We start from the raw sequence: 27,972 nt of genomic DNA, 5'->3' as shown, positions 1-27,972 counted from the left end.
CTGCATACAATACAGACTGGTTTGAGGCCAATTCATTTATTTTGTGACTAAATAGAAACGTCGTGGACACGTAGTGGTGCGACACTACGGTACGATAAAGTGATGCGACACTACGTTCAAGCTAGTTATGTATTTAAAGCTTTTTCAAAGAATATTTATATTTAGCTGAAGATCGAGCTCAGTGGCTTGCCATTGGAGAGGCCTATGTCCAACAGTGGACGAGGACAGGCTTATGATGATGATGATGATGATGATTTATATTTAAAAAGGTACTTGTATATAGATCCTGAGTGAGCTTTGTTAAATTGTAAAATTTACGTTACCTATAATGCAATACTTTAAAATATGAGAAAAATGGAAAGATAGTATTTATAAGTAATACTGTTTTTCCATTTTTAACAGGATATGGCGTTGAGTTACGCCGCTCAATAAGAATTATCCTAAAATGGGGTGAAAATTGGCGACCGGCAAGTCTTAACACTGTATATATATAAAAAAATATTTATACACATTTTTACATTTTATAGTCTATCAGTCAGTGTGAACACACCACTAGCACAGTGTTTCGTATTAAAAATGGATACGCATACAGCAATTACAGTGCCTTATCATTTCTTGATCTCATTTCAAATTAGTTTTGTTGAAGTTAATCATTTCCATGAAATATATATTTTTTATATTTATTATTTATTTTTTATGTTTCAATATTATGTCGGTAATGTGTATGTATTTTTGTATGTTATCGTTTTATTTATTTAATCTAACTGATGTGTTAATTACTTGAAAATTCTCTCTAATGATCTAGGAAATAAATCTATACTAATTATATTAATATTATAAAGCTAAAGAGTTTGAGTGAGGTAATCTCAGGAACTATAGATTCAATTTGAATTGAATAAATCTTTTTGTGTTGTTATCCAATAAATTTAAATATCGTGGTAGACTATATATATCACGTCTTTTTTTATTTATTTTTTTATTTTATTATTTTTTCCATATATCTTAGTTATGACCATAGGGGCCAAGCCGGGGAAAGGGGAAGCTAGTCAGTCGTGCAATATAACAAGATTACAGTTCAACAATATCCATTTAATTTAATCCAAAAAAAAAAACAAGACCGGAACCAAAAAATTGGCAATTTAATATAATATCAAAAATAACATTTCGCAACCAATGAAACGGCGGAAGCTTACCTGTTTTTTGAACATGTCCCACACCGTAGCCATACGATAAGGATCAGGAAGCCTATCTACTAACTCAGGAGTAAATAAGTGCGGATGCATTAAGTCGGGCGGCAGGTGGCCTTCCGCCCGCCCTGTATCGCAGATAGCGTTAACAGCCGTTAGCCGCCGTTAGCTGGCGTTAGCGGCCGTAACGACGCCGTTAGACGCGGCCGCTTCCTCGCTTTTGTGATAGTTAAGATCGGTGGCCGATCGTAAATCTGTTGTTCATTTATTGGGAACTGAGTGAGATAACCGTTCTGGTCGTGCTGAGTTATTTACTCTGTCTGGAGTTTTTGAGTAGATCTTCTCTAATGTAAATATTTGAGGCTAAAATGTATATTTGAGGCTAAAGTGTGTTGTTTTCCATATATTCTTTAATTATTGTTGTTGTTCTTCTTCCTGGCATTAATCCCGGCTATTACCAGGGTCTGCCTTCCTACTCAACCTACTCCACTTTGCACGGTCTTTTGCGGTCTTTTTTTAAATTATTGTTGTTATTTACAAACTTGATTAATCCATCTCATTGAATTTATTATATTTACATATAGATAATAGAATTGAAGAAGTCACATAAATCAAACTTATATATAAAAAAAATTATACAAACATCACAATATATACACATTTTTGTCTAAAATTATAAATTTCCAATGTGAAATTATAAATTTCCCAGATAAAGGCAACAGTCCATTAGCGGCGCGGGCGTCTACCTTCGATGCCGTATTCAATTAGACGCGATAACATCGGATAGTTGGCCCCGTTAAATGCTTTATACCTTGCTGGGGGTGTCTTGGGGGGTTGTATGTTTGTAAACACAACTGATTTTTTAACCGACGCATAAAGGTGTGTTATGTGTTTAATGTGTTTTTGTATGTTTGTGTGTATGTCAGTCTGTGGCATTGTAGTTACTAAATGGATGAACCGATTTTTATAGTTTTGTTAGTTTGAAAGGTGAGTTAATCAAAAGTGTTCTTAGTCATGACTCAAGTAAATTTACTTACTCATTTGAAGATCAATTGAACTGGTTTAAGCAAAAGAGTTTTTCGTGGGTGGGTGGTGTTAATGTAGACCGCAACAGCGACAGACGTTTAGCGTAACTGTTGTGGGTTCGCTTTCCACTCGGCGAAATAATTATAATTAAAAAATTCAACTCAATCCCCAATGTCTCCAATTCAGAAAGAGGAGAACAGAGTGTCAAGACACTCTGTTTTTCCTTTTCTGCCTCCGCCTATTGGACAATAGCTCTGTACATCGTCCTATGTGTGTACTTTGTACATATATGTATATCTAAAATTTTTATTATGTATTTTATTTCATGCTATTAATAAACGAACTATAAATTACTATTAGCAGTAGCGTTTATGACGTTATTGGTAGTTCCACTTTACGATTTACACTCACATAAAACTTAGCTTAGTTCGTCCGCAATATAGTAATTTCAGTAGAATTTATTGTAAATATTTGCGCTCCTTAAATCTAAGTTTATTAAAAATATAATAACTAGATATTACGGTAATTAAAGGTTAATATATAAGGGAGCAACAAAACAAGGCCGAGTCGGTGACACAACTGATTTTATTATTATACCAAACTACCTACATACAACAATAATAATATAATTATAATAGGTACGTTAGATTACGTAGACTAACATTATTATTTTTACATAAAACTAGTGGCCACCTGTAGCTTCGTTTGCGTTTAAGTCATAAGTCGTCTCGCACTCAGTAAAGGAAGAGTTTTTTTTATATACATACAGATATACGAGTATATAAATAAAACACTTTTAGTAAATTATAGAAACATTTACATTAGACGTAAATTTTCAATTCTCTGGACAAAATGTAGACAAAGCAGATTTACTCAATGTTGCGAAAATTGGGTAGTGCTCGGGCAACGGAGTGTTTTAACACTAGATTAAGCCTTAACCCTGATATGCGGGAACATAAAAAAACCCACTCTCTCTTATCAACGTTATCGGTGATAAAAACTCAACTACCGTTGACGTGTGGCGTTGGCCGAGCAAACGCCGTTACGTACTGGCTAAATAAATCGTTAGTACCGCGTGAGCTGGGCGCGAGATACGGCACGTAGAGGCGCTGATGTCATGTGCCTGGATGTGTTATATGCGTGGGGATGGGGATTTTTTTATGGTTTTTTTAAAGTATAGCTAGGTTCAAATTTCTTATGTTTTTTATATGTATTTTATATATTACAGGTTTTCTTTTAAGATTGTCTGAGAGAAATGAGGAAGAGAACAGAAAATCTGATAATTACATGGAAGATAGACATTATGAATTCTAAATATGTATATGTGTATGGCATACCATACATTCTAAATAGGTACCTGAAGTAACTCTGACGACAGGTGATTTATCTGTGTATATTTTTGTGACAGATTATTCCAAAAGAAAAATATTTTTCAATTTGGATTAGTACATTCTGAGATTAGGAAGCTGAACCAAACAATTTTTTCAGATTTATAATTAATATTATATTACTATAGACTATATATACTACTATATTCGATTAACAATAAGACATTGCCTTATATAATAAAATAAAAATAAATATTTTTACAAACTTACGGATTACCGTTCAAATATGAAAAAAATATATATTAAAAAATCTTGTCACTTCCAGGAAACTGGTAAATCTAAGCGTCGCGCCGCCTAAAGCTGTGTCGCCCGAACAAACTAATACAAAGAATTATTATCAGTGATTTTCGTGGTATGAAATGGGTGTATGTAGCAATTGTGATAACGGAAACTGCGTTGGATCAGAAATATATTTGACAGTATGTCTTTTAGTGTTTTAATCTTTGGCTGCAAACTTTAGTAGAGTTTTTTATTATTTCTTTCTTTTATATCCGTTTCCTCTTAAGCATCACTCTGTATTTCGCAAGTAGAGTGTAAATTTCAAGACATTGAGTGTTGAGTAGCGGAGCCCAACGTCGTGTTTTGTCTTGTTGCCATAACGAGAAAATATTCCGCTCTAGTCCCCACTTTATTTCAATATATTTATCTTAACAATTACTTTTATTTGTAGATATTTTAAAAACAAGTAGAACGCTATCTTAAAACTAACGGCGTCTCTTGTAACTGCTGGTGCTCTTATCTGTACATGCAATTGTTTTGTACCATCAATGCGCCCGCGGGATGCTGAAGATCCAGGAAATGCGCTAGAGCCTTTTCTTTTACTTTCAACATAGTTATATGTAAATTTCATAATACAATGCCTTTGTATTTATTTTATAGATATTTTTATTGGGCATTTGTGTTATGTTATGTTTGTCAGTGTTTATTGTATGTTTTAAGTTTTGATGTAATATTTTATACCTAGAGATATTTTAGCTATTATATTCTACGTTAGGGCGTTGCTTGTAATATATCCGAATGTGGGCACTAGGTTCCCTCTGTTCGCTAGGTTCCCTCTACCTGTTATATGTAGAGTAGAACATAAAGTTAAAAAAGGAGTATGATAGCTATCATATTCTATCGCTTCTGAAAAAAAAAATTTTAACATGACATGTATCACTATGAAAATAATCAAATATTTAAACAAAAAAAAAATATGTTGAAACAACAATAAAACTAAACTAAACCATAATTTAATATGAAAGATATCTTCACTTATATCTCGATCCATTTTATTTCACCCGCAAACCTCATCGATCACAAGCAATATATTAACACAAAGTTCGGCCACACAATGCTAGCGCGAGTGTAGTAAATGCAAGTATTTAGTTAACTCAGTATCGATGCTATCCAGGCATTCAAACCTACGGGGCCGTGGAGGCGTTATTCCACCCTTAACCTAATAATAACCTTTCAATATCATTGAACCATCTTATGCTATACAAACTAAGAAATAAAGTAGAATTTTAAATATCTGTTATGAGAAATACGATTTTTTGAACGAATAAGAAGTAAGTAAGCCGTCAAGTGATGTTGTATTCAATGTTATTAGTTTAAAGTCGTTTTTAGTTTAGCTTGTTTATAGTAAGTTACACTGGTGTAGATAACATTGTTTTACAATTGAGATGTAAGCTAAGATTTCTGGTGCGGTCGTAATAAGCATTTCATGACTGCTCCATCGGCGATCTGAGTTCGGGTTTTAGTTTTAGCATTTTGTTATGTAGGCGTAGGCGTGTGGAAAGAAGGAAGTGTTTCTTGATCTAGATTGCTAATATATTAGCTATTTTAATAAACTAAATTTAAGAAAATACCTTCAAAACGTTAAAATATGCATAAATCTAATTTCTACTTCTCATGATGATGAGATGAATTGATGTACTATGCAGGGCGTTATACCAGGATACACGGGGTGGATATATCAATCCGTCATGAACACAGTCAGATATAACTATACAGACAGTCACATATAACTATTTAATTGCCTTAGCTCGGAATCCAAATATTCATTCACCTATTTAAAGTTGGAAAATATATGAAAATAGAGTACAAGCAAATTTCAAATTTGCATTTTTTAAGATAGGGATGTGCTGTGTGTGCTATGTGTATCTCTAAATCAACAACAGAAAAACACATATTACTACGCCATTACTGCCTCAAACAGGAATCAAACTAAGAACCCACACAGTCGACCTATTTAAAATAAGAAATTACCTCTAAAAATAGTAAAAAGTGCATAAATCAAATCCCCACTTCCCACGATAGTGATGTGCTCGCTCGCTGCGCGGCCGCGATACCGGGCTGCAGCGGGCTCGGCTGGGCGTTATCTCTCGCGAACACTCGACTATCGCGCTCCGCCGAATCTCCCAACGGTCGATAGCCGTCTTTACTGAACAACGTGTTGGGACTTTTGTGTTTAGATATATTTGTGTACTAGCCTCCCAGATCTGGCTTCGCCTGTTTATGTTTATATTAAATATATTAAATTAAATTAAACACAAAGCTGTTTTATAGTAAAGTTTCATCCAAATCCGCTTAGTCGTTTTTGTGTAAATGTTAACGTTCATAGTGTTAGTAGGATAAATGTTTTTATTTTAATTTTGTGATCTAAAATCGGGAGATTTTTTTTAAAAATAAACATTATAAATATAAAGAATTACTTCTAAGTTACTTGTTTGCAATCATCGTGGTACATTTCATTTCTTCGCTCTGCTAATGAAGCTAAGTGCAGTGTTGAATTTCGGCAGTCAACATATGAAGCAGCACGCTCAAGAATTCGGCGGAAAATGGGAAACGGAGGTATCTTAATGGAAAACGGTTTCCTACTGCCTACCCTGCTATATCCGGGTACAAAAAGAAAGAAAAATATTAATTTAAATAATAATCATATTCATAATCATCGCATTGAGTATTTTAAATCTATAATAAATACTTATTACAATGAATAATGTTGTCACTAACACATTTTTCTATAATTTACGACTGACAATATATCAATCACAAATCAAACCAAATATTAAAAAAATATATACTCTAAAATGAAAACTAAATAAAAAAAACAAGATACAAGAGATATCACAGGCGCATACAAAGCGGGTTCCGGGGTGAAAAAAAGAGATATTTTAGCAAAACAGCGCCAAAACAAGAATGGCGATAGTGCAACAAAGACAGTGTGTGGGCGCCGGGCGCGCGATACGTTAGTCAACCTACCTGTGTTATATACATATACCTACATATATCTATACATATATCTCTATTTTTTTGCGCTATATCCCGCACACAGCGGGTTAGGCAGAGGAGACTCAGTATTGAGACACTCCGTTCTCCGTTTTGCGCCTCATCCTAAAGGCATTGCGTGTTGAGTGGCGGACCGCCGCTTTGCTTTAACAGTGTGAAGAAATGAATATAATAAATATTTCTTTCCCTCGAATGGGAATCGAAATCACAACCGTCGCGCTTACAGCCAAACACTGTGCCACGAAAGCCTATATTTCACAATCAAAGACAAACATTTCAAGTTTATTATTATATATATTTAAACAGCTTAGAAGCTGTCCTTGCGGATCTAATATCGGGTATATTTGTTCGGAGTCCGTAAACGGTGTGGGGAGGCGATACGGGCCTGCCGCCGCGTGATAGCGCGCTTGCAGACTGATACTCAGATAAAACTGTAAAATGAATCGAGTGCTACGTTCATACGTTATTGTTATTAGATGGTGTTTGAGGGTTTGGAGGTTTGGAGGTTGGTTGGGTGGAGTATAATGGATTTCAATTATGAATCTACCAGAGAGGTCACATAAAAAAAAAGTTAAAAACAATCATTCTGAGAATTTACGAATTTGAAGAGAATTTATAGACAAACGATGTTCTGTTCAATTTCGAGACTTTACTCAAAAAAATTTTATATTCCTATAGTATATTATTATAATCCAAGTAGAAATCTGTGTTGTATTTTAAGCAATAAAATTCGTTATTTTTATTATATTTTAACAAGCACAGGAAATGAACTTGCAACCTGCACGTTTAGATAACATGTAACATTCTTCTTATAACTAGCTTGTGATGGATAAGCTAAGATCTGAAGCAAATTTAACTTCGCTCCAAGCTATCGCTATTTTATAGCTGATGCATGTGCGGAAGTGGGTATTAAATTGTTTTATTACATTTTACAAACGGTTCAAAATATAGGAATATTGCGAATTAGTTTTTTTTCTTTTAAAAAAGTAATACGAAAGCAAATAGAAATGATGAGAGGATCAATTAGGTTGGCCAAGCCGCGGCGTTTGGTTCTGCCATCTATATATATAAAAGGACTTGTCCTCACTGACTGAGGTAAGACGCACGCACAGCCGTAACCGCTGTGCGTAGAAGCGTGAAATTTGGACAGATGTTTATTGATGTTTAATCTGGACATCCACTAAGAAGGGATTTTGAAAAATTTTTACCCTAAAGGAGTGAAATAGGGGTTCAAAGTTTGTATGGAAAAAAAATAAAATCGGCACCGATTTTTATAAAATTTGAAATTTAGATTTTTAAAAGTATTTAATTGAACACGTGTTTCATCGTTTTCTAGAATTCTCCCCCTAAGGGTGCAAATAAGGGGTTGAAAGTTTGTATCGAAAAATTCTTAAATCGCCACCGATTTTTGTAGAATTTGTAATTCAGACTCTTAAAGGTATTTAATTGAACATATGTTTCATGGTTTTCTAGAATTCTTCCCCTAAGGGTGCAAATAAGGTGTTGAAAGTTTGTATGGAAAAATCTTTAAATCGCCACCGGTTTTTATAAAATTTGAAATTTAGACTCTTAAAAATATTTCATTGAACATGTGTTTCATGGTTTTCTAGAATTCAACCCCTAAGGGTGCAAATAAGGGGTTGAAAGTTTGTATCGAAAAATTCTTAAATCGCCACCGATTTTTATAAAATTTGAAATTCAGACTCTTAAAAGTATTTAATTGAACATATGTTTCATGGTTTATTAGAATTCGCCCCTAATTACGCAAGCGAAGCTGCGCGCGTTCGCTAGTTAAATAATAAACAATGTGAACAGAGTTCATTAAAAACAATTTGATCCTTTAATTTTATTATGTAGACTTACATATTGAAGGGTGCTATATTTAAAATTAAATGGATTATAATAGACTAATTTTCATTGCGCATAAAAGATACAAATAACAAAATAAAATAATAACACATACAATTTTATAGGCTGTAGACAACCTTTGGTAAAATAAAGGATTACATTTGTTTTCATGATTGAAATCCAGAACCACCACACCATTGAGGTCGTCGTGACTCAAGGACAAAAATATGAACTACAAAACTAAACGGCTTACATTTCCAGTTCCGCCCTATAGACTACACGTACAAACATACCTCTCAACATACCATAATAAATAAATACAAAATTTTACATAGCATCTAGTAACTCGCGGCACACGAGCGTTAAAATATAGGAGCCGGGCGCTATCAGTGCCGCGCACGCCTCTATCTGTCGCCGCGATAGCGCTCGACTATCCCCGTCCCGGGCCCCCCCTGGCCTCCACCTAGGGAGCCACTAGGTTTGGAGCCGAGCTGGTGTCTAAGAACTTGCTGAATGTAGGTTCCAAACGCAGTTTATATGTAGGTACCAAATATCATGGTATATGTCAATTTGTTATTTAAGAAGTTTTTTTTTGTCTCGAAATATTGTGGAAAAATGAGGCATCGTGAGTGTTTCTTGTTTAATGAATTGTTTAAGTTAATTTCTATATTTGTGGTTTAATACTTTTTCTTATCTATTTTAAGTTTAGTATTCTGAAATACAGGTCTTTATCTATATATCTTTCAGAGGGAGACATGCTTTGTGGAGAATACTATATATTCTTTAAATATTTTTCATCATAAGACATCAATATTATTACTTTTATTTGTAGTTACAACTTTAAAGTTAACAATACTATAGAAGAATTGAACATTTAATACTTTCATTTCCTCTGGTAACTAGATCTAGGTTTCCAGGTTCCCTCTGCTTACTCTGCTATGAGCAGGGTACAGCTAAAAAGTATAACTAAAAATATCTATAAATTTAATAATCGATGTTGAACATTGATATCAACTTTAATATACTTTGAACATCATATTCTAGTCTAATGGGACGTATCGCTACACCCGGATGCACTTGCTATCGCAACGCTTTGTTGCATCGTTGATCGGCTTCCTATATCATTTAAAGTAAAGCTCGTTAAAATTTTTGCTTGTTTAAAAATATTGGGGGAAATAAAGCTGAAATCTTGCTGAATGCAGTTAATGATTATGGGTTCGGTTCACGCTTTGGAGAACGGTTGTAACTCTTTCTCTCTTTAACTCCCTTCTCATCTTATGACAAGTCATTAGGAAAAATACGAATCATCTAATCATCTAATTACAGTAAAAAAATTTTATTTTCTTGATGTCAATTTTGGGCCACGTTACCTAAAACTCAAAGCTTAACTTTAGCTAACTTATGTATTTTTAAGACGGCATTAGTAGGATGATTTCGCATTTGGTTAAATAGACAAAGGAGTTCGGACAGTAGAGACCAGGCTAGTCCCAGGCACTGAGAAGATCCCCACACTGCAACGCGATGGACCCGTCACCTGCACGGCGAATCCATGGAATGCCAAGTCAATTCTTGCCTTTTTTTATTGAGAACGCAATAATTTACTATATAATGTTACTCAAAATATTCAAAATAAAGAAAAAATAATTAAGCCGTATAATCAAAAATCAACTGGTACTAATATGGTTCGATAGTGATTATTTACTCAGTTCAAAACTTTCTCCGAACATTACTTTTATTGCTCCGATGATTGCAGATTTCTCTGATCAATAAAAAATCCGGGCCGATCAAGTAATTACTGCGACTCTACTGATAACTGTAAGAAACTCAAAAAAGTAAATTAAAATAACTTAAAGGGTTCCGTAATTCATTTAATACTGTTATTTTCTTAAGATTTTTTTAAAAATATTTAAACAAAAATGACATGATATTTTAGATAATGGAACCTAACACTGCACTTTTTATAACCAAAGTGCGGGCGTTTCACGCAAATGTTTAACTCAATTTTTCCTTCAAACGGGAATAGAACCCACGTCCACCACTCAAACAAACACCGCACTAAATAATTCAATAAGTAAAGCACAATTAATTAATATGTAGGCCATATCCTTATATTTGTATGTATGAACCCATTGTGATCACGACGCAACGCTCACGACGACGGCGCACGGGACATGCGTCAGTGCGAAATATCGCGATCTATTGAAGACCACCCCGACTATCACGATTAAATTGTTTTTTTTTTTAGTTTCACGCCGTATCCCGTATGTAGCAGAGTAGGCAGAAGTAACTTAGTGATAAAACACTCCGTTCCGCACTTTACGCCCAATTTACGAGACATTACGTGTTGAGTGGCTCTTTGTCTTGTTACCAGAGTGAGGAAACGATTTTTTTTTTCTTTTTTGGCTTCACGCATTATCCCGCAAATAACACGGCACATAGAGGGAGCTTATTATTACGATACTCCGTTCCCAACGCACTACTTATTTTTCGAGACTCACAATCGTCCCATAAAATAAAAACAATAGTTATAGAAAATATAAAGCTGTTATTGAAAATATTTCTACGTAAAAGTACCTGTTAAGATTCCCCATAGATTCGTCATAGGGTGCACACTGGTATCACATATAAAAACAACATTAAGAATTGTCACTACATTTGATTTATGCTTTCTACAATATCAAAATTTTCTTGTACAAATATTTAAAAATAAGTAAATACTTTCTCGACGTGATGAATGGTTGGTGGTATGGCGTACGACAATATGATGATAAATCTGCGTCCTGTGGTGTTACTTCGCTATGTACAAAGCTTTTTGTTTAGTACAAATTGTAAAAAGGGCTTAGTCTTTGTGGTTATATATTCGGTAGTAGTAAATTCAAATTCCATTTGAAGAAATATTGATGTTTCAAATACTTATATATCTGTTTAAGTTGACGGAGTAATCTCTCTTTTAAATTCTAGAGACGTGTAAAAAAAATTAAAGCGTGCATTATTAAGTTTTAATAATATAATGTTAATATTTTTTTTATTGTAATAAAAAATATTTTGCATAGTATAATCAATTGTAATTGAGTATCTATTAAGGTTGAGTACCTTTGGTTACATATACAATATTCTTAAAACACCCGATTAGTTAAGACAGAGGAATGGAATTATTTCTTATATAACAATAATAATAATATAAATTCAAGTAATGAATTACTATAGGTTCAGAATCTCGACGAAATCTCGGCATGTGCGACGACGCGACGATCGTAAGATATCGTATGACATATGAGCGCATGATAGGGTCTCGACCAGTGTGGCCACCGTTCAAGAATTTCTTTATTTTATATATGTAGATGCTATTGTATATTTAGTATTTATAGTAAAATTATATCTTAAATATAACCACAAAATAGATTATTTTACCAAGTTTACATATGGAAGAATTAACAATACCTACTTCACATTCCATTTTATAAAAATCGCCAAAATATGACTTTAAAATATATCATAGCCGATAAATGCCAACTTAACAGAACAAAAAACAAAATATTTATAAATATTAATAATATCCAATTATTATCTTAAAAAGTGGTGTGGATCTATTCACGATCGGTCGTCACACCGCGTGCCCTTTTTGCCGGCATATCTGGCCACCCTATTAAAAATTCAACAATGACGCGAGAGCTGAGCGCTGATATTTTAAAATCGATGTTTTATGAATCGATAATTTGTTCAGCCCGTTTTGGTGCGACGTTTCGCGAGGCAACAGATCCTTATCGGGACGTCACAAAGCTTTGTTTCGGAGCCAGCGCCGTGCATGTTTCTCAAGAAATGTGTTTCTTACGACTGCGAGTGATGTTATCGAGAAAGCTGCAACGTTAGTTATGCGAGAATCGATTTTAATTATGCGATTTGGAGTCTTGGGGGGTTGGGATATGGTTCTTGATGGGGAAGCTTGGTTGTGTGGCGTGGTAGTCTTCAGGTGTGTTGGAGAGCTAATATTTGATACTTTCTTGTCGCCGAATTCAAGATAGCAGGTACGTCATTATGCGGAGTGGTGTAGGTCGTTCGTAAAATACGCTTTTTATTGTTGCCCTTTCGAAAATATTTTTATTGGTTGGTTGGTGTTTGTGACTAGATTTCACGGTGAACTTGTGTAATTTTATGTTCATAAAGTTTTATCGTTTATATCGAGGTAGGAATGCATTACATGAACATGAAGTTACGAATCAAAAGGAGTATTAAGTTATCGATTTTCTACTTATTTAAAATGGAAATCTTATCTTATATTATATATATTCTTAAAATATAATTTATATCAATCGTTTCTAAATAATGCAAGGGACTAACTAGTATTGAAGCATAAAGCCCTCTTTTAATTATTTTCTCATACAAAGCGAAGAGAATATACAAAAAAAAAAATAAACAATGACCTTATAAAATACCTAACACAAATGAAGATTAAACTCATAGTTTCTCATGTTTATTTTTATTACAATCTGTTATTTAGTGCCCATCCAATTTCGGTAGATAACGATCGGGCCCAGTTTTTATTTATTACCGAGATATCTAGCTCCGTATAAATAAAGCGAATCTATAGATATCTTGGCGATATTCAATTTATTAACATACACCCACATCACGTATCGCATGCTATAGTACCGTTAGTATTAGTCATTGATAAATTATAATATCATTTCTAGTTGGAAATATGTCTTTCGTTGTTGTCTCTTAATCTTAGCCTTTTAATATTCTTTGGTATTTAGTTTTACGATGTATCCTGAACATGGCAGAGTAAGCAGAGGGAACCTGGGAACCTATTTTTTCATGTTTATTTATATTATTTTCAATAGAACCAGATATAATATTATAAAATGAATTAGAAAATGATACAAAAACCACTCAAGTCTCTACGAATTAAATTCTCTCAGAATTAAAAGGCAAAATTCATTACAGTACACTTATACCTAAGTGAGATGAAATTAGTACAAATGAAGCTAAATTTAAATAAAGTTAGTTATTTTTTATCGGAAGGAACCTGGGAAGCTTCACTTTTTTCCCCCAAAACTGATGTCAAGCCATAGGTATTGTTTTCGACGCTAATATTCAGGACATCCCGTGTTGAGTTGTGGAACTTAAGATCTCGCTTTGCCTTACAGACAGTCAAATATTTTTAAGTAAGATTTCTGTTTTCATAATACTGTAATCGAACCAGTGATGACCTACATAATATCGCTGTCACTTATCTTTTATGCCACGAGGGTTCCCTCATATAGTGAATGTGGGAACACAATAAGATCTGCGATAAAATTTGAACAGGAAATTGTAAATTTATCATCGCCTCATCACGAAGCCACGGATGAATGCTTACCCTAATACTAGTCCGCTATTTATAGACAGCTGGTATAAAAGTTAAATAAAACATTAAACGAGTTTCGTTTTTCTTGAAGAAAACATTTTTTTGTTATTTTAAAAAAATATATAATGTAGAGGAAATTAAATCTATTTTTATTCGATTTTTCTTTTGTGTAAGTGTAGTTCGGTGTTAGTTTTTAGTGGCAATGAACTTTTATAAAAAGTAACATGAAATAGTGATTTCTCCTTTGGATACACTAATATGGCGACATCAAGTTATAAAATAAGTATTAATATAGTATTAGTATGGGAATTTTATTAAAAAAAAAAGTATTTTAATACCTGCTCATATTTATTTTTGAATTTTAAAATAATTTTGTAATCAATCCTTAAGGTGTTCTTCAATAATATGTGAAATAAGAACTACATTTTATTTACACGAAAATCTTGTTAAATCCCTATCAAATATAAGTATAGAAAATCACAAAAAAAATGAAACAACAAACACGTTAACTAACATTTAACGAAGATTAATGCCACCGATGTATCATCCGCGACGGCGAGGTGTGCGAACTTTGCCGATAAACTTTTTAAAGACTCAAGTTGGCAGAGTTGGGTACATATCACGCTGAAAAATTGTATACCAAGGGTTGCCCGCCCTGCGGCTGAGCGATAAAACGTTGGGCGGGAAAAAAAATCAGGACGTATTTGTTAAACTCGACTAGATATTTGTCACAGAGATGCCGAGAACTTGGGTAATTGCTCTCTGGGATGATTTTGTGGAGCTAATATTGTAGATAAGCTGTGCCAGGCCAAACTTTTAATGTGTTACGTTTTGTTAGGTTAAATGTGCTATTGGTTTGGGTTTTTGTTTAGATTTTTTGGGGTTCTGGTATTATAGATTGGGCTAGTTTTTGTGGGATTAGTTGGTTGTTATTTTAGGTTTTGTTGTTTAAAAGAAAAAATGGAACCCTTATAGTATCAGGTCTACAATCCCATTTCAATGAGAAAAATACAGGAAAAATTAAAAGATAAGAAAATTCATGCTTAATTTTTGACGTATATTGTTAAAAATTTGCGTTTTAATCAAAATCTATAAAATATTGACGTGTTAAGTAGCGGATCTCAACACTGCGCCTTGTCTTAATCGAGATAGAATATAAAAATAATGCATTCCCTGGAGTAGGGATATCCACAACACTGTTCCACTAGGCAACGATGGCTTACATAGTACCTAAATCTAGGTAACTTAGGTGTAACGAACATCTAATCTACATTCCACTTCATACGTTTAGTACCAAAATGAGTAAAAACTTTCCTTCCGGACAAATTGTAGACGATAACTCCAGGCAAAGGTTAATACATTAACCAGAGTTTAAAAGATTTGTGTCTCGAGGCGGTATCAGTCGGAGTTTGCGAAGCTTTTTATATTTCATAATTAGTGGATGTCTTGACTTTTCTACTGACTTGGAATAATAGCTTTGATGTTCTTTTACAGTTGAGTCCGTTGTGGCCCAGTTAATGTGAACGTGTTGGTTATGGCTTCAATTCCCACTCTTGTAAATTAATTTTCTTATTTCCTCGCTTTAGTAACAAGACAATGCTCAGTGTTTTGCTCTAACTTCGGACACGGAATGTCTCGAAAATTGAGGGGAAGGTGGGGTACGGAGTGCATTGCCACTATGTTTCTTCGTTCTAACCACGAAAAAAATTTTCTTTCGATGAAGCGATGATTGATTTATATTATGCGATAATAAGAAAAGTAGATAATAGAGAGAGACAAAATTAGTAGTAAACCTATTAAACAAAAAAAAAAGGAAAATTTAACATTAAATCCTAAAACACTCACGCAAAAAATAAAATATTAACATATATCAGTATTCGAAATACTTTTCAATCCACCCCTCCTATAATATATTTGTATGTAGCACACATTTAATGTATCCTTAATTCATCATGCACCGATTCCTAATGGCCCAAGTCGTACATTACTTACTTTTGAGATAAGTGTAACGTATGGGCAACTTACCTGTAAAGAAATAATTTATGTTAATAAAAGTATAAATATAATGTTTGGGATGATTTAAATTTTAAATAAAATGATGGTTATTGAAAATGGAGGGAAAAAAAAATTGCTTCGTCAAAGAGGCAAAATAGAGAATATTCTTTTAGCTTCATGCTGTACTTCGCATTCAGCAGGGTAAGCAGACAGAACCTAGTCTCAAAACACCTGTTTCTTCATTTTCCACCCGAATTCGAGAGAAACTGGTGAAATTTACCCGATTTGACACCGTCGTGGCGCAAGATCTTGCAACGGCTGTGAATTTCCCAGTCGGGGTTGAGTAGCGGAATTCAACGCCGCGCTTTATGCTTGTTTCGCGCCATATCCGCGATTGCCTCGATACCATCATCGTCAGTGGGAATCATCCACATCTGCGCCACGGGTGCGTTTAACTAGAAAAGTATATTTTATATACAAACAAAAATAGCAATCAATCGAGCCAAGCCTCGTTTATCACATCGATAATCTACCCTGAACAGATAATGTTTAAACATATCCACGTGTCTTCATAATATACCGGAAGTACTTAGCAATAAATAATGATGCTTCACGGTGAGTGCGCACGCGTCTACCCTTTACAGTTCCTGGCCACCCCATAGATGGTACAAAGAGAGTATTAATTATATGTAAACATTGTTAATTAGTAATTGTGTAAAGCTTTTTTCAGTTTTACGTTGCATCCCCCATGTAGGAGAGTAGGCTTTGAGAGTATGTTGTTAAGTTTGAATCCTGAAGGTATTCCAAATTAAATATTGGAACTCAACGCAGCGCTTTGCCTTGACACCAGGGCGAAGAAATGAAAATATTAAATATTTAATTTCCTCGAGTGGGAGTCGAACCCAGAACCTGTCGCGTTTATATCCAATAGAACATACATACTTGTGTTTGTACAAAAATATATTCAGATTGGAATAGTTTATGTGAACGACCTATAACTAAGATATTATCATAATAAATTAATGTATTGGGATTTTTCTTCCTTTCCATACAACAATCAACAATTAATAAGCTTATCTGTTTCAAGTAAATCATGGCGGCGACTTAAATAACAATTAAAATAACGATGGACGAGAGTAGATTGTTTTGATAAAAGAAATATTCGAACTGGGTTTGGTCAAGGCGAAAGTAGTTAGGTATAAGTTATTATTATTTTTTAATTGTATTTACGTAAATACGTTCTGTTAAGAAGATGCAATATCTACTGTTAAGACACTCTGTTCCCATTGAGACGCTTCCGTTTTCCAATTTCCGCTGAATTATGGCGAGTCTTCGCGTGTTGAGAGATCTACTCAACACATAATGCTTCGAGAATACGTCGGAAAGTGGGGAACAAAAGTGTTCTAATGGAAACGGTCCTAACACTAGGTTCCTATGTTCGTTTTGTCTGCTATGTGGGGAAATTGTAAAAAACTACCTAAAAAATATATTTTCTTTCAACCACTTTACTCTTTGAATGTCTAAACTGCAGATACGGTCTATGGCCACGAATCGATATTCATGAAATGTTTGGCATTTGTTTAAAGAGCCCTAAACCAACGATTCCGTATCGATTTAAATAGTCGATTACATTGAATTATTTGTATACAGCGGCGAGAACAAAACTGTTTAGTAACCGTTAAGCATACCTACTGCATTTTAAAGATCATAAATCGATTAAATGACTCAATATTTATATCAATGCTTCTATTCTATATAAAAAATGTACGGATAGTTTAGAAATTGTGAAAGACTGCAGCGGTGGCAGTTTAGACTATTAGGTACTATATTCATATTTTATCTAAACCGAAAAGACTTTGCTTAGTTCTTATAAGTATCATAGGTATTTTTTATTTTTTTCTATGTAAGTTCTTGTAAGTTGTATCTTTTTTTAACTTCATGTTGTACAGCACTATAGGCAGAGGGAACTTGGGGACCTGATCTTAGAACATTCCGTTCCCATTAAGACACTTCAACGCCGTGCTTCGGTTCTTTACTAGAGCTACTAGATCGTGTGGCACACAACACAAGTCATAGTTCAAAATAATAAAAGATATATTCAAATCTTTTAGAATTGCTTTAAGAGAAAAATATATATCAGTTTGTAAGAAGTACTTTACTATATTTCTTAGAGATTAGGTAATTTGATACTAGCGTAGAATGTCGCGCTATAAAATGCTAATAGACGATGGTTCGATCTTATCGTTGACACCTAATTTTTATCCGACCACGTCGAATGAATATAATGTCTTTAATATAGATTTTATATGTATGTATAATATAAGTTTTACATGTTTTTGTGATTGTATTAGTAGTAGAGAAGAGCAAATTTTTTTACAATATAAATTCAAATTGAAATTCAAAATATTCTTTATTCAAATAGGCAATTATTATAAGCACTTTTGAATCGTCGAATGAACATATGAACAAAAAGCTACCACCGGTTCTGAAGGCAGTTCTGCTGAGAAGAGCCGGCAAGAAACTATCTTATATCTATATCTATATATAGATATCGTGCTTCGTGTTAAGTCCCAACACTCAACGTAAAGAAAAGAGTGTTTCAGCTGGAATCGGTCATATTTCAAAATATTATATAGGCTTAACTATTTTCTTTGGGTGGTTTCCATTGTTTCCTTCCATTACCAAAACAGCCACGTCACCATTAAAGTGCTTCTATACTTTTAAACAAATAGTGTAGAGCAGAGTGACTCAGGATTGGAAATTTGCGAATTTTTGTAAACGGGAATCGATTCCAAAGTTTTAATTTAATTTCTTGAACACAAAAATTTTGCAATTTTGCATTTAATGCACAGAAATAATTAATTTTGCTCTCCATACGATTAACTCTTTTAATATGTTTGCACACCTACAAGTTGATTTTCTCACATGATCAGCATGGCTGAAAAAGAATGCTCTTTTAAACCCGTAAATAAATACCCGTAAATGGAATTGCCAAACAAAACAAAATCCAATCCAATATATACAAGTATATAGTTAGCTTATCACGATTTTTATCAATTCTTGTTAATACATCTATTAAAACGTTATCTAGTAATTACAAGCTACTAATTGTTACGTATGCAATTGCCGTTGTAGTTGCAGCAAAATTTGTGATGGACACGACTGATAACGTTGATAAGATAACGAAACTTATCAAAACAGATCTAGATATATATAACGAAATTATTATAATGGTCCATTTTCTAGGAAATTATCGAGGTTCAACACGAAATTGGGGTAACCTTGTTATTTTCAATGTTTTTTTTTCCATTCTGTAGACAATATGGCGACACGTGAAATATTTAAGAATAGTGAAGAAAAGGTTAAAAATTCTAGGACATTTTTTTTAAATCATTATTAGTATAAGATAAAAACAATAATTGGAGAGTTTATCACTCAATTGTCTTTAAAGATTATGTTAGTAAATATAGTAAATATGCTTGATTGTCTAACATATGCTATGGTTATTTCCTATACAAGAAATTTATCCATAACCATTGCGATGGAAACATTGAAGAGAAAATGGACAACGGTGAGTCTTTACACTTCGTTCTCTTAGCCTGTATGGTAATATATAAAAAATGTAAAACTTAAAATTAGGTTATGTCACATCTGATTATGGTAGATAGAGAGTGTTAACTGATATGTTGCACCGCGTGTTAACTGTTAGTTAGTAATAAAATTAATTTAACAACATTTTTATCTGTGCATCGGCTAATAAACCGTCACTTTCGAGTCGAATGGTTAAAACTGACTCGAGATAACAATCTGTATCAATAAACTTACTAGAGTCATGTATTTTGTAATGATTATGAATAATTAAACAGGTGATTTATGTTTTCTTGGTTTCAATGTTACATTTTTTAGAGTCATACTTCTCCGTATAATAGGGCAGGCAGTGAGAATCTAGTGTTAAGACACTCTGATGTCCGTTTACTGGCTAAATTGATATAATACGTGTTAAGTGAGGAAATTAAGGCTGAAAATAACCAACTGGAAATCGAACCTACTGTTTATTACATATTTGCATCACTGCTTTAAGAGTGCCTTTGATTATAGAGCCTTGGCTACACATTCGATATTTATTTTTTCACATAATAATGTGTTAGGTATGCACGGTACTATAGTTATCGTGGATTCTTATCACTTTTCCGTTTTATAGAAAGATAATATATGTATAGATTTTTTTTGTTATTTACATATTTATTGTTCTTAAATTGTTATGTAATTAGCTCTATTAGGACATTTGTTCTAATATGAAAAAATATGTTTTAGTTAAAAATACAAATTAGCAAAAGACTGAGAAAAGCCTCACGGTGTTTGCGCATGCTGTATGTAGGTAAGGTAATGGAAACCTAAGGAAAGTGTTTAACCACTTCATTTCTATACCACTTCATTTTCCACGTTTTGCTTAATTTTCAAGACAGCATTTTGCAGCAAAGAACCCTTTATAGCGCAGAGGCACTTAATGTCTTATTGTCTTAATAGGAACTTGTGTATAGATGTCTTAACACTAGGTTCCCAGATTCCATGGACCTACTTTACCAGGTGTGGAATACAGTGTAAAGCTAAAAGAAAAATGCTTCTTAGATGACAGGAGGATAGGCACTTACTGCGCCACGATGCCTTATATTAAAAGAACATTTGCATAAACCGTCGCCGTAAGTAACATTACATACAGTTATGGCATCGTTAGAATTGAAAACAAACCGTGGCCGATAAACGCGATAAGGTATTTCTTATCAGTCGAGCAAAAATCACTAAAATGCACTAGCGAATGATTTATTTTCAAAGTTATTACCAACGATCGCACTCAGAGACGTCAATTAGCGTTTAACAGACATTATTCAATTTATATTTGCATTTGCGCCAATTTAATATTTAATTGACATTTATAAGTGTGGTTGTCACTTTTGTGTTTCATTTTTTGAGTTGTTTTTTGGTGATTCATTAGGTACGTATATATTACTGAACTGAATATAATTTAATTAAAAAACTCTTTGAACTCTTATTCTTTTTGTTTAATTAATTGTAATGTTTTTTCAGTTTCACGCTGAAGCGGTCACCCGTAAGAACGCAGCGACAAACGTTACGGTTGAATTATGTTAAACGAAAAAAATATATTATTTAGAAATATAATTATCATATTTTTTGTTTTGCTATGAGAAGACTAAACGTTTTTGGTATGAAAACCTAACTAACCTATAAATTGTATTGTAAATTAAGTTTTTTAAGATCTCTGATTCTTACAATTTTTACAATCCATGGCAGTAGGTACGAGGTGAAAGCCACCTCAGTCTAATCTAAAAATGTATAATACTAAATATTAAGCCAATAATCCGATTCGATAAACAATTTCATTTAGAAAACTTTTTTTTTTGTTTAGGGATAAGGTTCCTTATGGTTTAGATTAAGCAACATTTTTATTACAGGGGTAATAAATATATATGTATTTCTTCGGTTCATTTGAAAAAAATAATTAAAAAAAAAAATACAGTCGAATTGATAACCTCCTTTTCTTACAGAAGTCGGTTAAAAAAGCACAACTAACTAATATGTCTTACTAAAAATATACAAAAATTGAAACCTCGTTATCCTTAGAGCATCCACGGCCAAATCGAAACCCACTATCATCACTCAACACTCAAACCACACTATTAGTCCAATAAAAGGTAATTTCAAATTAGAAACACTGTTCGCTTACGCATACAACGCGACACTGATAAGGCAGCGCGCACAGTACATACATAATCTATAGAATTTTATGATTTTCTTTATCAATCGACACGGCGGATTACACGCGATAGCAATCGAATATTACTACAGAAGTTACCAATGCTTATCAGAGTTTTGCAGATTTTCCAGAAGTTTAGTTTTATTTGTTCGCGATAAAACTAATCTGGCCGTTCGAATAGGGATTTTTGATGGCCGTTGTCCTGTAAGTGTGTTTATTTTTAACGATGTTGTCTACATCAGTTTGGGCAAAACGTAGTGTCCATACATTCCGTTTTGAATTTTCAGTAAATGGCAATCTACACATATACTATCTTTGTTTTTATACAATGTTTTATAAAGTACATATATATAATTATATACGCAATACCAAAAAAAAACAAGATTTTTTTTGTCTGGTTGTCTGTCTTTCTGCTTGTCCGGGCTAATCCGAATATCTGAACCGAATGTTATCACGACACTGATATATAAAGCCATGGACATATGAAACCATTTAATTTTAATTATTTCTATAGATGTGTTATCTTGGCTATCGATGTGTCGCGATTAGTGCGAGAATTTCCACCTAAAGTCATATTTATTATAATATTCTAATAATATATTTATATTTTTTAGGGTTCCGTAGTTTAAATTAAATATACAATATTTATCATATCTTACTTAAAGTATTAATATAATCAAATCAATGTCAATTACATAAGTCTACCTACGCTTTTTAAGAGCTATAAAAATCGAGTTACAAGTACGTACTCGTAGTTTCCGTTGACCTAGAAACTAAAGTTAAAAAACATTAAATGAAATTTGATAGCACAAGTAAAGAAGCTTATTTATTACGATAGTAGTGATCCGCCCGTGTCTCCGTCCAATTGGACTATTATAACTAACTTCGGCCTCCTTTCTCGTGGTAAAAGGCCTGGTGGCTGTTGTTGTCTGTACTAAATTTTATTAATATAGGTTAAGTGCAAGACTTAAAATCGTAACACACAAACAAACAGACAGTTATTTTCGTAAAGAGTTGATCGTTTTTCATTTCTTTACTCTGGTAAAAAGGGAAAGCGCGTCACTCGACAAGCAATATCTCGAAAATTTGGTGAAAGGGAGAAAGGAGTGTTTTAACACTAGATTTCCCCTACCTGGCATAAAGCTTGAAGTTGAAAAAAAACGTATATTTTTTTAGATAATGAAACATATTTGAGCTGAGAAATCAATTTACTTAGGTATAACACATATAAACCTACAAATAATATTATACAGAACCCATGAGTATATAAAATTTTTAAATTATTAATTTCCAACATTTTAAAACTATACGATTCGCTTTAAGAATATAAATATTTATATTATATTATGATAATTATTGAATCGATAATATAATTTTTAGCAATTAACGTCTCTGTATATGGGTTGGGTACATTAATTTAATGTCTGGTCAGGTGGAGATTAATATTTATATATCATCATTATCATCATCATTATAAGTTGCGTATAGACGTGGCGCAGTGACTGGTGGATTGTAAACGGTATGTTTGTGGGTTCGATCACCACTCGGGTAAATGATTATTATATTAAAATTATTTGAATTTTAACGCGACGACGAACCGCCTATTTTTCGATTCATTGGTTGAATAAGGGAGCCCAACATTTTTTCAGGTTCTCGCTGTATTATCACACATAGCAGGGTGTAGAGTACCTGGGAGCCTAGTGTTAAGACACTCTGTTTTCCATTAAAATATTTCTGTTCCCTACTTTTCGCCGAATTCTTGACGCCTTGCGCTTTAGGAGGCGAAATAAAACATCGCGCTTTGCCTCGTTTCGAAAGCGAGGTGATAATGAAAATATTAATTATTTCATTACCCCGAATGGGAATTCGACTTATAACCGTCGCGCTAAGTCAGTCACTGGGCCACCACTGCGTTTAACTCTAAATAATAATTTAGAAGTTTTATTTTGAATATACATACATATTTATTATAACTAATATTTCTAACTAAACACGAAGCATAAAACGTTGCGCATCCGCGCGGCAACTTATCGCTGCGGACAAAAGAATTTTTGACGATTACACAAATATAATGCGACGGATCTGTCCGATATAGCCGCGGACAGGTGACGTGACGATACATGGGGTACACGGGGGGGTGGGGGGTAACTGTCAATGCAAACTATGTAGGTTATGTAATATTTCAAATATAACTATTCAATGCAGGATCAGTATTTTAGCGTTTGTGTAAAGAAAATGCATTATCCCGATTGGCAGAGTAAGCGAGCGAGCGGAATGGGAATCCAACCCACCATCCCGCTTACAATTAGATAGTGCACCGTGAGCGTCTATTAAATATATTCAGACTTATTATTATACCTGAAACAAACAAATACCTAAACCCCAACCTCGATATCACCATCACCATATCCAAAAAAAAAAAGTATCCATCCAAACAAACCAAAAAACTTTATTCCCACATAAATTCTCGAACGTTGAACATTGTCAGATTTTTCCAGTAAAAAGCTCGGGGTGTAGTTCAAACGGCGTCACTATCACATCCCGCAGTGTCTGTCGTTGAAACTTTTTAACTTCGCTACCGACGTACCTACTCGTAGAGTAAAACTGCTTACCGCTGACGAGTGACGGGCAGGAATACTTATGTATCAACGCCTGCCAACCTCAGATATGTCACTCATACGGACACATTTAAGAGAATCGCGAAGTTGAAATTGAAATGGCAGTGTCAATAACTAGATCGTTTTTAATGGAGTTGGAGGTTTTTGGAGGTTATTTAGGTGTTGTTCCGATATTCCTGTAATATGAATGGGAAATTTATGGAAAATTGTATTTTGTGGATAATTCTATGGGTATATGGGCTGAAAATAAAGAAAAGCTTCAAAATATATATCATTGATATGAAATTAAACATAATTCAATGTTAAAAAGAAAACTTAAACATTTTAACTGAATTTATAAATAAAAACATTTTGTTGTGTAGACAGACAGTTCAAAATTCGCCATTATATTTAATTATTTAAACTAAATGATCAGTTCAGACTGTCAAATTACTGATATAGTAACGAAAAGCGTTAAAATAATATGCGATGCGATGATAATAACGTCTACTCGATGGGCTTTCATTTCCGCGCGCACGTCGCTCGATAACAAAGAAGTGTTGACATATTTAGAACAAGCCTGAAATCGCGTTGGCAACACTGTACCGACAGCCGTCAGTACTGCCAACACACCCAGCGGGATTTTAATTTTCGAATCCATCCCGCGATTGACGTGTCACTTCCCGCGCTTTTTGTTGTAAAATGTCAAATCAACTCGATTGCTTCCTTTTTTTTAAGTGCCAAACTTAGACGGTGATTGACGCGAGCTCGGTCTTGTCTGGAATTGAAATTTGATTGATTCATATATTCCCATTATATTTCCAGAAGTTGTGACAGCTTTTTAGATTGAGAAAAATTGAGCTGGTAAACTTATGTATACTTGACTTACAATATTGTATATTACGTTGCGCTCATACATAACTAATAAATAACTGAAATTAATTTACATGTACCAAACAAATTATAAAACATAATGGACGATGGAAGTGGACATTTTCCATGATAACTTGAAAAGTAAAAACGCCAAACATTCAATAACAAATGTCACAGCGACATAGCAGATATTTTAAATTAGAAATGAATTTTTGAGTTGGCGCGTATCGCTCCAGACCAACGTCCGTCACTATCTTTATTCCACACGGACGCGCTGGATACTCGCTTTCTCGATACACCGACTCGATTAAAATAAGAATATTTTGAGCGCAACACTATTGTGTGGGGCACTTCCGAGAAAGTGTAAGCTGATACTTTGTTATATGAAAACTTGTAGGCATTATGCAACGAAAATATGATTTTGAAGCACTTGTTTTTCTTATTGCTTCACTTTCAAACATTTAATTTAGTTTTACAATTCTTACATATGTATGTACAAATAAATAGAGTAAGTGTCATCATTACTAATATCTGTATACCATAAAATATACCAACACAAAAATAAAGACAACTTAATTTAAAGATTCACATAAAAACAATTTTTAAATGAAACGTCGCTTAGTTCATTAATAATCTGTGCTCCAGGTGAGAGTGTACACGACATCTCCACGCCGAGCGGGCGAAGTTATCTTGTAAATAAATTGAAACACTCGACGAGAGCCTTAATCGAAATAGAGGCGGTATAATCCAACATGGCGGCTGCAATTCGAGTTGCAATTGTCACGGGCCGGTGCTCGCCGCCGCTCCTTGTTTTTAGTCGATTGCTCGATATTCGTTTTTGTTTGCCCCGCCAGATACCGGCTGCACCAACCTGTCATATCGACTCTTTGTTTGGCGTGGAGAAAAAAGAAAAAACTGCGATAAAGACTCTCCCGAGCAAATTGGGCGTTTCTGTTATAAACAACGGAGGTGGAACGCCGTGATAGCGGACAATAAACGTCTAAAATATCTCTTTTTTTTTTCGAACGAATTTGTTGATTGTTTTCACTCATCCCACCGTTATACTAGTTTCCCGCGTTTTCTCAATTGACATTTCAATGTGACGTTTAATTTTTTTCATGTTGCTAGTTTGATTTAAAAGTAAACAGTGGTTTGTCTATACCATTTGCAATGTATTCACTTTTTTACAATATTCTTTTTTACTTCATGTAGTTCAAAAACTATATCTATATAAATGTATGCTTTAAAGAATAATATTTGAATACTAGCCCATTGTTTGCTAACATTTTGGAGAGTGTTATTTATGTCGGCGTTGTGCATCCTTAATAGGTATATCTGGACCGCACTTATCTGAGAAGGTGGGGTAGAGGAGGCCAGGCTTGGGGGTGCCGATATGAATCACTGGGAGTAATGCCTGCAATATCACGTAGTGCACTTTGTCAACTGGTTGTAGCCTTGCAGTCGCATAGATAATACTGAGATTGTACCATCCAAGATAGTTCGGAATCGAGGCGAGAGTTCTTACGTTAAATTAATGTTATTTCGGTAAAATACATCGCATACATTTGTATTATTATCGCGTCTCCTTTTATGAGCTTTTCCGTGTTATTTTAAGATAATGTTTCTAATGCTTTTGATGTATAATACACGAACTAATATGCATATTATAATAAGTAAAACAATGTATTCCTTAAAAAAACGTAATTCCATTAAGAATATAAAATACTGAGGTCAAATTTCGAAATATAAGCAATTTTGTAGATTTACAGCACTCGTATCGTCGTGGCGTGGAAAGGGCAGCGATATCATCGTGGAGGGCCCTCGTGGAGGGCCAGACGCGGCTAATCTGCGTTGGTCGCGCGATCACAGCTTATTCGACAATTATTCGCATCGCGTTAGAGCTCAGTGGGCTGTTGATCCTGACTGTCATTTACTCATTTGACGCGTGACATTTCCGTGTACGGTTGTGAGAAAATTATTTTGTTTAAAAAAAAAAGTTTTATTTTTTGTAATAAAGACAGATAATTTTTACTAATAAAGCTGAAAATTTATTATACTATACTGATTCGAGTTCAAATATTTTTTTATTTGATAATTCAAAGGTTCTAAGAAGGAGAGTTTGTCGACAAATTTAGGCTCTATTGACCATCGGAGCAAAGGCGTATATAAAAGCTAGTGTTATATAATTTTATTATAATATATTTTGATCATTCACTATGTGTATTAGATTAGATAAAGTAGATGATTTTGCAATACCATATTTATGTCATAATCACCTTCATAACTCACACGTTAAATACGTAATATACAGGAAAGGAATAAACAGATAATCTAGGGCCATTTCTAATTCCTAGTCGAGTAATAATCGATATGCGATCGATTTATCGCTGGCATCGTTGCGTAAGTTCTATATAAATGCTAAAATATTCCCACGTTTTACTCAACACCGTTACGTGTAAATATTTATTGTTTATTGGTCATTGAAGACAACCTCTACATAAATCTTCATAGGTTGTGATTGTTCGCATTTAAACTATAATAAAATGATGATAAAATCAATTTTATTGATAGAATAAGTTAATTCACGACTTCAGAACTTCTATATATATTCAAATTAAATGGTTTTTCTTTACTGCTTGTGACCTTTTCAATTATGGTAGTTGCT

The 27,972-nt window shown here is 33.7% G+C and overlaps 1 protein-coding gene across 3 annotated transcripts in view; it reads right to left on the bottom strand.

Moving 5' to 3' along the window:
* Positions 1-27,972, bottom strand: part of ush (Zinc finger protein ush) — a 157,287-nt gene that overhangs the window by 40,894 nt on the left and 88,421 nt on the right. The window contains exon 1 of one of the 3 annotated variants that reach the window (XM_085191525.1): positions 21,691-21,829. The exons of the other annotated variants lie outside the window; for them this stretch is intronic. The gene's annotated coding sequence lies outside the window, so the exon portion shown is untranslated. Of the gene's footprint in view, positions 1-21,690; positions 21,830-27,972 lie in introns of those variants that run through there. 3 annotated transcript variants of the gene reach the window in all.

This window comes from Heliconius melpomene, chromosome 1 (genome assembly GCF_056956725.1).
Source record: "Heliconius melpomene rosina isolate 202511_hmr_F chromosome 1, ASM5695672v1, whole genome shotgun sequence".
NCBI classification, from domain to species: domain Eukaryota; kingdom Metazoa; phylum Arthropoda; class Insecta; order Lepidoptera; family Nymphalidae; genus Heliconius; species Heliconius melpomene.
The sequence above is the reverse complement of the archived record's forward strand: the minus strand, read 5'-3'. Positions and strand labels throughout refer to the sequence as shown.